The following is a 13632-nucleotide window of genomic DNA, read 5'->3' as shown; positions in this document are numbered from 1 at the left end:
AAAAAGTAAATTAAACATTTCAGGTCAGACAAAATACTTTGACTAAAACACCAGGACACTTACCAAATTTTTTGCTTGAGTATTGAAGCAAATCCGTTTATTCATAATCTGATGTCCAAATGTAAGTTTCTGTTACTGAGAGACTTTAGGTGAGGTATATTGCTCCAAACACGTAGTGCTTATCACCTTGTGTGGTAATCTTACCACTAAGGCAGCTCTCCGATAGTATTTGTAGGATTTGATTCTTGGGTATTTGGACATTTTTCTTGGGATAAAGCTGTACCTTCAAATATGTTCTTTATGTTTTGAAAAGGAAGGTACCTCGTTTTTCTAAAGGAATCTGACTGGAAAAACGATCCTGGGACTTTGGATATTTTAACTGGGAAACTAAGGTTTGTATAACCAGTTCCTTGTCTTTGAAATGAGATTTACATGAATGTCAAAACTTTAAGAGGCTATGACAACACATGGCTTGAATGCTTAACTCCTTGTGGTCTTACAGGCTCATTCCTATGCATTAACAAGATGTACATCAGGCATTTACTTCAACCCAGAAAGGATAGTATGTACAAGGCTAACAACATACAAAAGGACAACTTTAAGTTGTATCTGGACAGTTGGCCCTAACTTGTATTCTCTGCAGTTCAGTATATTGGATGTACTGACTCACCTTCTCTTGTATAGCAATTTCTGTTAAAATATTTGCATTTACCATTTATGCTGGATGAACTTACTGCGTCTGAATGTGTTTAATGGTAAACTAAATGTTTTTGTTTGACTGCCCCCCTTCTCAGTAGACCCAGAAAAATCTTATTCCCTACTTTCTGGATTGTCTCTGGAAGAATGTAATCTACAGAAATTAGGACACATCAGTTTAGTGGGTTTTAACTGAAATTTAGTGGAAGAAGAATAACAGTCCTTTCTTCTTCTACCCTCCCTAAAAAGCCAGCTAGGAGGAAACAAAAAATAAATTGTATGCCAATGAACTCTTCATTAAAACCCAGTCCAGAAACTTCAATAGATGTGCAGCTGTGTTATAGGAAACAGTGAAGCAAGCACTTCCTCCAATTAGGACCTAATCATGGAAAACCCCAGTTCCCTCCTGAGAAATCCCAGGACTTCTTAAGTTAACCAGCATTTAGTGAGGATGCCAACCTTCTGTGGTTGAAAGAAAAGATTTCTGGGCTGAATTTCCCACTGTGAATCTTAGTCATGTTCTCAAATCAATTTTGCCAGCCCAGTTCCTCAACTCTAGATTTGACAAGAGTTACACAAATATGCCCAGACTAGAGATTTCTAAATGACCTTGTTATGGAAATGATCTGTGTACAGACCTGCAGTATACTTAGATCTGACCATTAGATTGCTAATGAATGCATTCATTCTTCACAGACTTATTGAAGACATAGTTACAAACTATGTTTGCTTCCAAACTGTTTATTTCAACTAATCTGAGTTTGTCAAGTGTGATTGTCACACCACTTATAGTGCATGAGTTGTGCTTCCTGCCTTGGCAGTGAAATTTTGAATGACACAGTGATCAAATTATGTTGAGTTTTGTGTTAAAAGATGCACAAGCATAATTATGTGCAGCGTCTGATAACAACTTTGCTGAACTCAAAGTTAGTGATGAGAGATACTCTTTTGTGTTCTCTGCTTCACAGAACATTTCATAAAAAATCACATTTTATTGGTTTTATTTTTCAGATGTGCATGCTTGTTAGTATGTGAATTTGGGTAATCGTTTGCACAATGGCCAGCAATTAAATAGTCATTGGGTACTTATTGATTTGCATTAAGCAAAAGAAGGAATCAAGCAGCTATTTAGGAATGCTAATTATAATTAAAACCTATGCCTTTTGATGGATTTATAACAATGAACTGAAAATTACCATTTTCTCTTTAAACATGTAGTTGCTTATTTATGACAAATTATCATGACCTCAACTCAGATCTACAGGGTCACTAATCTTCAAATTCTCTGTCTTCTTGTTGAGCCTACTAACAAAGCAATATGGAAATTTCTTTCTTCCACCCTTTATACTATTCAGTGAAATGAGCAACTGTGAGTAACCCCTTGATCCTGTGTGGTTTGATGTCATACCTCTATTCTCAGCAGCTCATCTTCACTCTCTTCTCCTAGAACCTTTTCAGTTATTCATGGACAGAGTCTGAGATTCTTACAAGAATCAGAAACTGCTTACAATTCTTACAAACTCAGAAACTGCTAGAATGTTTAACTTTTCGCAGTGGTCCCTGTTGGCTATTGTAGTATTCCTCCACATTTATTCTTCAAAATATATTTTTATTCTTCTCTACATTCTGACACCAGCCATTCAACATTATGCCAGTTAAATTTACATGCCTTCATGGGTTTTTTTCATTTTCCTTTGTGGATACATCAGAGGAGGAGTGGGTAAATGAGCATGAATCAGTTAGAAGGGGAACTTCCCCCTGTCCAATTGCTACATCAGCGTCTACAAGCTCATGAGTAAGGTACTCCTCTAATGTTAGCTGGTCACGTGTGCTTTCTCTATTGACAAGAATGACAAACAAACACCACTAGGAAATGATCTATCCTATCCTAAAATAGGCAACAGAAAATGTTTCAGTCACCTGAAACAAACAGTAGAAAATGCTAAGTCATGGGTCATGCCTTCCTCCATAACGGGTATTATATCATTCATTTCTGATCCTTAGCTCAGAACTTTTTCCAAGACTGAGACACCTTTCAGCTGCTACTAAACTACACTTTGAGAGAGGAAAGAGGACAAGCTGGGTACAATTGTGTAGCCAAGAGATTAGTTTGTGTGCTAGGTGAGAGGAGACCTGGAAGAGCTAGCCAGAGAAATGATTAACTGGGAGACTTTTTGGACCTAGAACATGGGAGAGGCACATAGCTGCTGGACACAGTCAACACTGAGATGTTTACGGACATATTCAGAAGCCAACCTTTAAGTGGGGTGTGGGTTTCACTTAGACATCCACACCTGAGGTGTCCAATTTAAAATAACTATTGAATCTCTTTTTGCAGTCAGTGGGAACAGAGAGGCACTTCCCACCTGTCTGCTCATCTCAGAGTAAGAAAAAGTTTCTTTGCATCCATTCTCATAGACACCATTAGTTTCCTATAGCCTTTCTGTGCCTCCAGAAACCATCAGACAGAAAAATACCAGGATGAAGGATAGAGAAAAGATTCCACAGTATTCTTTGCAGACAGAATCAGTAGCTGTCCCCCAAAACTCTGGGGACCATAGCAGCTCTGAACCAGCATAGGACTGAACCAGGCCCGCACTTCTACTGCTTAGCAGGTCCTGGTCTGTATGCATGTGGTGACGAGAGGCAGAGCTCTTCCCTTGCCCACTTTGCTCCAAAATGGCCTCATTTGACCTTCAACAAATTGCAAATATTACTTCAGTCCCTTTTCTTTCAGGAAACCCCTTGCATCTTGACAATGGCAACTTGAAGGTGATTGAATTATAGAATCATTTAGGTTGGAAAAGACCTTTAAGATCATCGGGTCTGACCATTAACCTAGCACTGCCAAGTCTACCAGTAAACCATGTCCCTAAGCACCACATCTACATGTCTTTTAAATACCTTCAGGGATGGTGACTCCACCACTTCCCTGGGCAGCCTGTTCCAACACTTGACAACCTTTCTGGTGAAGAAATTTTTCCTAATATCCAATCTAAACCTCCCCTGGAGCAACTTGAGGCCATTTCCTCTCATCCTATCACTACTTACTTGGGAGAAGAGACTGATACCCACCTCGCTACAACCCCCTTTCAGGCAGTTGTAGAGGGTGAGAAGGTCTCCCCTCAGCCTCCTTTTCTCCAGGCTAAACAACCCCAGTTCCCTCAGCTACTCCTCATAGGACCTGGTCTCTAGACCCTTCTCCACCTTCGTTGCTCTTCTCTGGACATGCTCCAGCACCTCAATGTCTTTCTTGTAGTGAGGGGCCCAAAACTGAACACAGTATTGAAGGTGCAGCCTCACCAGTGCCGAGTACAGGGGGACAATCATGTCCCTAGTCCTGCTGGCCACGCTACTTCTGATACAAGCCAGGATGCTACTGGCCTTCTTGACCACCTGGACACACTGCTGGCTCATATTCAGCTGGCTGTTGACCAACAGCCTCAGGTCCTTTTCTGCCGGGCAGCTTTCCAGCCACTCTTTCCCAAGCCTGTAGCTTGGGAAAGTTTGCAGCTTACTCACCTGATGCTTTGGATCCCATTCCCCTTCACTAGAAGTTACTGCCAAATGTAATTTCACCAATCTTCTTCCATCTCACATAAATCTGTTCCTTTATTCAGCTCATCATCCATCCCTTCTCTCTCTCTCTCTTCCTGGGAGTTCTTTAGCAATTGTCACACTAGCCACAGACGACTCAAACAAATATACATTCTCCTTGTGTTTCACATCCTCTGTATCATAGAATCACAGAATCATAGAATGGTTTGGGTTGGAAGGGACCTTAAAGATCATCTAGTTCCACCCCCCCTGCCATGGGCAGGGACACCTTCCACTAGACCAGGTTGCTCGAAGCCCCATCCATCCTGGCCTTAAACACTTCCAGGGATGGGGCAGCCACAACCTCTCTGGGCAGCCTGTTCCAGTGTCTCACCGCCCTCACAGTGAAGAACTTCTTCCTTACATCTAATCTAAATTTACCCCCTTTCAGTTTAAAGCTGGTTTGGGTTTGTGTGGTGGGATTTTTGGTAATGGGGGAGGGGCTGCAAGGATGGTTCCTGTGAGAAGCTGCTAGAAGCTCCCACGGCTCCAAGTCGGACCTGCCTCTGGCCCAGGCCAAGCCCATCAGCAACAGTGTAGCGCCTCTGGGAAAACAGATTTAAGAAGGGGAACTTAATAGTGTGGGAGGAGATTGAGATGCGAGAGAAACCCCTATGCTGACACCAAGGCCAGTGAAGAAGGAGGGGAAGGAGGTGTGCCAGAGGAGGGGATGCCCCCGCAGCCCGTGGTGAGACGGCAGGCTGTCCCCCCCCAGCCCATGGAGATGAGCGGGGGAGCAGATGCCCACCTGCAGCCCGGGGAGAGAGGAGCCCACGCCGGAGCAGGAGGATGGCCCCCAGGATGGCCGGGACTCCATGGGAAAGCCCACGCTGGAGCAGGCTGTACCTGAAGATCAGCCTGCGGAAAGGACCCATGCCAAAGAAGTTCATGGAGAACTGTCTCCTGTGGAAGGGACCCCACACTGGAGCAGGGGAAGAGTGAGGAGTCCTGCCCCTGAGGAGGAGAGCGGCAGAGACAACGTGTGAGGAACTGACCCCAACCCCCATTCCCCATCCTCTTGCGCTGCTGCAGGGGGCGAGGTAGAGAAAATCGGGAGTGGAGTGGAGCTGGGCAGGAGAGAGGGGTGGGGGAAGATGTTCTAAGATTTAGTTTACTTATCAGTACCCTTGTTTTGTTTTGATTTGTAATAAATTAAATTGATTTTCTTTCTTGCCCAAGTTGAGCCTGTCTTTTGCCCATGACCATAAGTGGTGAGTGATCCCTCACTGTCCTTGTCTTGACCCACAAGCTTTTCTTTACATTTTCTCCTAATCCCACTGGGGCCAGAGGGGAGAAGTGAGTGAGCAGCTGCACAGTGCTTTGTTACCGACTGGGCTTAAACCGTGACAAAAGCCATTACCCCTTGTCCTGTCACTACCTAGACTTGTAAAAAGTTCCTCCCTAGGTTTCTTGTAGGCCCCCTTTAGGTACTGGAAGGCTGCTATAAGGTTTCCCCGGAGCCTTCTCTTCTCCAGGCTGAACAACCCCAACTCTCTCAGCCTGTCTTCACAGGAGAGGTGCTCCAGCCCTCTGGTCATCTTCATGGCCCTCCTCTGGACTCACTCCAACAGGTCCATGCCCTTCTTATGTTGGGGGGCCCAGGTGGGGTCTCACGAGAGCTGAGCAGAGGGGGAGAATCACCTCCCTCAACCTGCTGGCCATGCTTCTTTTGATGCAGCCCAGAATGTGACTGGCTTTCTGGGCTGCAGACGCACATTACTGGCTCATACTCAATTTTTCATGAACTGACACCCCCAAGTCCTTCTCCTCAGGGCTGCTCTCAATCCACTGATCGCCCAGCCTGTGTTTGTGCTTGGGATTGCCCGACCCATGTGCAGGACCTTGCACTTGGCCTTGTTGAACTTCATGAGGTTCGCACGGGCCCACCTCTCAAGCCTGTCAAGGTCCTTCTGGATGACATCCCTTCCCTCCAGTGTGTCAACCGCACCACACAGCTTGGTGTCATTGGCAGACTTGCTGAGGGTGCACTCAATCCCACCATCCATGTCTCTGACAAAGATGTTAAACAGCACTGGTCCCAATATTGACCCGAGGAACATCACTCGTCACTGAACTCCACTTGGACATTGAGCCGTTGACCACAACTCTTTGAGTGCAACCATCCAGCCAATTCCTTATCCACTGAGTGGTCCATCCACCAAATCCATGTCTCTCCAGCTTAGAGACAAGGATGTCATGCAGGACAGTGTCAAATGCTTTGCACAAGTCCAGGTAGATGACATCCGTTGCTCTTCCCTTATACTGTACACTGTAATCCTGTCATAAAAGACCACCAAATTTGTCAGGCATGATTTGCCCTTAGTGAAGCCATGTTGGCTGTCACCAATCACTTCCTTATTTTCCATGTGCCTTAGCATAGTTTCCAGGAGGATCCACTCCATGATCTTGCTGGGCATAGAGGTGAGACTGACTGGCCTGTAGTTCCTCAGGTCTTTCTTTTTTCCTTTTTTAAAAACAGGGGTTATGTTTCCCCTTTTCCAGTCAGTGCAAACTTCCTGGACTGCCACGACTTCTCAAATATGACACATAGTGGCTTAGCCACTTCATCTGCCAGTTCCCTCAGGACTCAGATACATCTCATCAGGTCCCATGGACTTGTGCGCATTCAGGTTCCTTAGATGGTCTCGTACCTGATCTTCTCCTGTGGTGGCTTCATTCTTCCAGTCCCTGCCTTTGCCTTCTGTGACTTGGGTGGTGTGGCTTGAGCACTTGCTGGTGAAGACTGAGGCAAAAAAGTTGTTGAGTACCTCAACCTTCTCCATGTCCCTGGTAACCAGGTCTCCCGTTTCCTTCCTGAGAGGGCCCACATTTTCCCTTGTCTTCCCTTTATCACCAACATACCTACAGAAGCTTTTCTTGTTGCCCTTGATGTCTCTGGGCATATTTAATTCTATCAGGGCTTTAGCTTTCCTAACCTGATCCCTGGCTTCTCAGACAATTTCTCTGTATTCCTCCCAGGCTACCTGTCCTTGTTTCCACCCTCTGTAGGCTTCCCTTTTCTGTTCGAATTTGTCCAGGAGCTGCTTGTTCATCCATGCAGGCCTCCTGGCTTTTTTGCTTGACTTCCTCTTTGTTGGGATGTGTTGCTCCTGAGCTTGGAGAAGGCTATCACGCGTATTCTGATAGCCTAATTATTAACATTGCTAATGAGCAATGGAGTAAATGAGAAGGTAGAAGGCATGGTGATTTGGTATGCCTTCAAGTGCAACTTTCTCTTGTGGTTAGAACATCTCTCCATGGAAATGAAAAATAACACTAGTAGTAACACTATGAAATTGACCTCGCACTTGAATTTTTACTATTTTGATTCTTTTCTAATAATGGAGGAAGCACACATGAAATTCTTAAATGATGCATTTTATTTCAATAATTTTTTTTCTCTAACATGGCATTTTGAAAACTTGTGCATTGCTTGATAGATTCTATTCTACAGGGGTTATAAAATGTGTGACAGAATCCTTGTATTCAGAAAAAAAAGTACCTTAATATGTTGCATGCAGTTTAAGTTTCTCAATATAACACACTGAAGGTCACTCTTAACAGACAATTGTTTACTATTCAAACAATAGACAGATTATATCTGTTTGTTTAAAGTCTCAGATAAGAAATAAAACTACGTCCTTTTCTTTTGTCTGTTTTGAAAACATTAATTTGAAAATTCATAGAACAAACTATATAAAGATCAGAGAAATGTAGATTAGTTTGCTTTCCTTCTTAAAAACCTTGATCAGATACAAATGCACATTACTTTAGCATTGAAGAGGCATCCCATAGCCTTTTCCTGGCTGTAGGATTTTGGGTTCAGGGGAGAGTCCAAGGCAGGAGAAGGAAATCACTTGTCCCATAAAACATGCTTAGGTAAGGAGTACCCTTTCTTCCTCATTGCTGATAAGAATGAATCAGAAAGTCCTGTTTCTGCTGGAATTACAAGATTTGTTATTCTCTTTGTTTCCCAGAATGAATATGTACAGTATTTACTGTACCCGTTTCTGAAGAACACAACACTTTTCTCCCAAACTACTAGCAAGATTGAATGTTAGGTTAGTTTTACCTGAGGACTTGGCTTGATCATTCCTAGGTGATATAAAAGGAATGAAATCATCAACATATTTGTCCAAACACTAAAGGTATTTGCCAGGGCAAGGCCCATTGTCTACATGCTTTGCCTTGTACTTTCCAAGCACCTGCCACTGGCTGTCATGGAGACCTTGAATCTCATCTAGTAAGGTATTAGCATATGTTTCTTAAAGTCAGTGGCAGCTTTGCCGGAGATTTTCAATGGGGCCAGGATTTCAGCCCAACATGGATTTGATTCCTTATGAGATCCTTTAAGAAAGGAGAAAAAGATTTCTTGATTATACATTTCCTGTTGACTTTACACAGTAGCCAGGAAAGGTAGAGAGTATCTCTCAAGCTAATGTTAAATAAAGTGTGTTATGTTTGTAGCCTGAGGTGCCGTGCAGAGGATCTATGGCAGTGAGGATCTTGAGGAGAAACTGCATCTGCTGAATTTGACCTTTGTGTCTGTTGAAGGTTATTTTCTTTCCTGTGGTGGGTTTTATTCTTCTGGTCAGTTCCACCTGTTTTATTTCAACTTCAGTAGGGATGAATGAGATTTACAGTACCATAAACAAAGGAAGAATCAAGACAGCTTTTTAAAAGAAGATCCGTGTTTTTCACATTTCTTCATGCTTACTTAGCTTTGCACACTAAAGCTTTTTCAGAGAAAGCAGCAAGACTGCTCTGAGGAAACATTTTTTCCCTGCGTATGAGTGTTTCCAGAACTGAAGTCTGAGAAAGAACACTGCTCTACTTGCGAGTGCAGGTATAAAGAAGTATGTATCAGGAGGGATTTGCTGAGCTTGGCACGCTTTATGGTTTCCTCAAACTTCACGTGTACTTTCAGAATGAAACCCTTGGGTTCACAAACATTATCTTTGTATTAGTGTTCCCTCCACTCCTTAACTCATCTTTGTATTTCCGTATTAAACCAGATGATTCTGTTGGCAGCAAGCCCTATTGGGTAACATAAAACGTCCTTTGATGCACTGAGTACTGTCATGGTTTAACCCCAGCCGGCAACTAAGCCCTGCACAGCCACTCGCTCACTCCTCCCACATCAGGATAGGGAAGAGAGTTGGAAGAGTAAGTGAGAAAACTCTTGGGTTGAGATAGAGACAGTTTAATAGGTAAAACAAAACAAGGAATTAATTCATGGGCAGGTAGGTGTTCAGCCATCTCCAGGAAAGCAGGGCTCCATCATATGTAACGGTGACTTCGGCAGACAAACGCCATCACTCCAGACATTCCCCCTTCCTCCTTTCTTCCCCAACTTTATATGCTGAGCATGATGACATATGCTATGGGACATCCCTTTGGTCAGTCAGGGTCAGCTGTCCCAGCTGTGTCCCCTCCCAACTCCTTGTGCCCCCCCCAGCCTCCTCGCTGGTGGGGTGGGGTGAGAACCAGAAAAGCCTTGACTGTGTGCAAGCACTGCTCAGCAGTAACGAAAACATCCCTGTGTTATCAACACTGTTTTCAGCACAAGTCCACAACATAGCCCCATACCAGCTCCTATGAAGAAAACTAACTCTATCCCAGCCAAAACCAGCATAGTACAGAACTGTAAAACGTAGTTCATATCATTCAGTGTCATTCATTCGTGTGCATCCTCAAGGGAAGGTGGTGGCCCAGGAACCTTGTGGTTTTGGTATCTGGGTGCTTCAGATATGCTTGGTTTTGGAATGGGGAAGTCAGAGTAATCAAACTTATGAGCAGCAACAAAGGGCAAGTTAACACCTTTAAAGGACAATGCAGTTAATGAAGAGGAGAAATAACAGTTTCAAAAGCTGAAGTAAGAGTGTGTCACAGGGAAGTAGAACATAGCTATGGTCAGGAACAAGTATGAAGCAACAGCTGGGGAATTTTTGTTTTGATACGGGGTGTCTCTGAACAAAATATGATCAAGGCTTGTTCTAACCAGGCTTAAGCACCAAAGTGGAGTTACCCCCACCATTTTTTTCTCCCCTGTTTTCACACTACACATCAGGAACCTCATTTGTCATTCCCATCATAGTGTATGTCTACTTCAGATGTAAGTCCTAACAAATGAGCCAATTGCCTCCCTGGCCATGGAAAGTCTCCATGAGCTACAAAGGTATGTATAAAAACATGCTTCCTTTATGCTGCATACTAACTAGGCTCTTGAATCAGCAGAGTAATCCACCACTGATTTATCTACAGTATGCGCTTAGGAACTACTGAATGTAAAATTCAGTAAGTTTACAGAGCAAGGACAAAAGTATGCCCTCCCCTTAAATACATTTGAGTTACCTTTCTTTCCAAAGCTTATCACTGTAGCAGCGTTTCTTGCACTGTGTGGCAGAAATATCTGTGGGGCAATGTCACTCAAGACTCTTGAAACTGAAGAAACAAAGTTCTACACAGTATATATACTGATACTCTGTAGAAAATAAGACAAATTCTTAAAAGACAAAGAAGTCTAGAAGTTTAGATGACAAAGTGAAAAAGTGAGAAAAAAGCTGAAGTTTTGGCTGAAGAAAGACATGGCACTGATAATAGTTAGTGATAGCTAAAATACCCATTGCTGTGATTAAAAAATGTAGCTTACAGGTACTTTTATAAGCCCAAGTGTGTCGGTAACTAAAGATGATTCATCTACAATGTGTTGCAAAGTAATTAACAACTGCATTGTTTTAACATAACTATGGCCTACTTCCACAGATGTTTGTCATATGTTAAGCTGGACTTCTATTTCCCTTTACTGGGCACAGTGCAGACCCTTTCTGCAATACCTAAGTTGAGCTAAACTGCACAGTGCTTGCTTAATTTTCTCTGAGATACACAACTTTGTACTATGCAAGAAGAGCCGTTATTATAAATCACAGGGTATGAGAAACTTCAAAATGAGGAAAATACATACATAATGGATTTATTGTGTAGAGTTTTGGTTACATAAGCATAGTACAACACACTTCAAATTATTCTAAACTATATGTGGGAGCAAGGCTTTGGGATGCTGGCTTCCAAAAGTCTTAAGTTTCAGGGTAAAGCCTCTGACCCCTTGAGGCCAGTGATAAAAATCATGGATTTCAATAAGGCCTGCATTTCCCTTCAGATCTCTTCACCCCATTCTCACCAGCTGCTGCTCTGTCACAACCCACAGAGAAAAAATGTAAAGAACTCTCTCATTATAACCTACCTGTGCATCAGCCTTCAGTAAGAAAAAGATGTTACTAGATTAGACTGTCACAGTTTCTTTTTTAACTTTACAGAAATGAGGACAAGTTGAAAAGCAGACATAATATGTCTCTTCAAAGAGAAAATTAAGGACAACATGATATTTTTTTCAATAAGCAAAAAAATATTATCTTGCTGAATATATTTACTGGTAGTAGATGGGACCCTTTTTCACACTGAAACTGGAAAAATTCATTTTTGTTGACAGCTTAGCTAATACTTCAAAAGATTTTTCACTGATGACATGAAATAAGCTTGTTGTTAATTTCATAAATCATGGATATTAAAAAAAAATACCCTTCTCTGTGCTTGGTCACAAACCAAAATATTAGGGAAAGATGTACTCCCATTGTGCAAATCTGAATCTTTTGCGATCTTTTCTTTGACTCAAAAATTTTGGCATGAAAATAATTGGAAAATAATGTGATCTGGATGGTTCAGATATACTATGTTATGTTAAAATTCTCAAAATTACACTGAAAATCCCAACAAGAAAATTTACATAACAAAGAATAGAGAGCTTCTAATATTCTATTTCATTTTTAATTAGAAAATTACCATTGTTGATGGAACATCCATGCACACCTTCTTGCTAGATTTATTAAAATCCAGTTAGCTCACAAGTTTCTTAGCATATTTACAGTCCATGCAAAAATATTTAAATACAAGAATTACAGATTTGAACTGTTAACTTGTAAGTCCACAAATAAACATGTTGTCTACTGTGATAGTAGTGTCACTTAGAAGCTGTATTTTGATCATGTATTATTATAACACATTTTCTTTAAATTTATTTAGTTTCCTATTTTGGTGTTTTAAAATGGTTTTATTCAATAAGCCAGAATAGGTACAAAAATCAAAGCAATCAATTGCTTAGTGCATATGATCCCAGAAGTAGTTTCATTTCCTCCACAGAAAAATTATTCCTCTCCTTTCTCTATCCACAAGGCCAAAATCTTATTAAATGTCCTGTTTTCCTTGTATGAGGGGGTTCTGTTGCAGTGGAGAGATGGTGGTATGGCTTCTCCAAATCTGCATCTAGGAGGTGTATTGCTGAAAAAAATCAGACTCTTAATCTAAGATTTTAACGACATGGAGAAGTCACCTATTAAAATGGCACCTGCATTTCTTATCTTGGGAAAAGTAATCTGCCTTTATCTTAGTTTTTTATGGACACTGTTGCAAAGAGTTACTGTGTTTCCTCATAGATTTGTGGCTTTGAACAAGCCTCTTTGAACAAACCTCTTGATAACTGTTTCCTTGTGTGTTTGCACTGATTTTCAGGATTGCTCAATAATGTCTGCTAAATTCAATAACAGCAATAAATAGCTGTTCCCTTTTATCAGCATGTTTGACAAATCTTGTTTGCACTTTTTTGCTCAAAGAGCTAGAGATGAAAAAAGTTTTGTTTTTCACTGATGGCAGTAAAAAATAAAGGGATGTGTATGCAGGACTCTCATTTGGATGTGCAAAACTGGAGGCTATTTGTAGTGGTACACACAGGGACAAATTTGTGCCAGTTTTGGATCACAGGTTTTTTCCCCACTTTGATGTGAAGTAGATAGAAAGGAAGATCCATCCACAAGAAGTGGGACAGGAAAGTCATTCAATGAGTTGCAGATACCTGAAATGATACCTATACTTCTGCATAGGTTCCACAGTTCTGCGGGGAGGCATAACACCTTTATGACCCGCTTATACCTTGGTCCCAGGCTGTTCTGGAGTTTAAAATGGCTGCTTTTGTCATATAAATAAATGAAACAGAGGCAAAGAAGCTCTTGCTTAAAATGCTTTGGGTGCGTTTTGCACATTTGCCCTTTCTCTGTAAGCCTGATCCATTGGCCAGTCTTTTGGCAGTCATCTAAAGAGCCCTGCCTGGAACAGTTTCTGGCAGAGGAAATCTGTGACTGGCATACAAAGGCACAAAGGAAGGAATATGAAAGGTACATATGTTTAAATATCAATTATTTTGGTTTAATGCAAACAACTGTGACAAGACGATGACAACAAAAAGCACCAGACTTCATACATATCCATACTTTAAACTATGCTTCCCCA

The 13632-nt window shown here is 41.8% G+C and overlaps 1 long non-coding RNA gene across 1 annotated transcript in view; it reads left to right on the top strand.

Annotated features, from left to right (window-relative positions):
• The window catches only part of LOC138690161 (uncharacterized), a 31452-nt gene extending 19150 nt beyond the window's left edge, over nt 1-12302 (top strand). The window contains exons 3-5 of the long non-coding RNA XR_011328981.1: nt 8761-9149; nt 10364-10471; nt 11610-12302. This is a non-coding gene — a long non-coding RNA (uncharacterized lncRNA). The remainder of the gene's footprint in view (nt 1-8760; nt 9150-10363; nt 10472-11609) is intronic.
• Nucleotides 12303-13632: the final 1330 nt, after the last annotated feature.

This window comes from Haliaeetus albicilla, chromosome 20, assembly GCF_947461875.1.
Source record: "Haliaeetus albicilla chromosome 20, bHalAlb1.1, whole genome shotgun sequence".
NCBI lineage: Eukaryota > Metazoa > Chordata > Aves > Accipitriformes > Accipitridae > Haliaeetus > Haliaeetus albicilla.
Note: the sequence above shows the minus strand (reverse complement) of the source record. Positions and strands in the feature narration are given on the sequence as shown.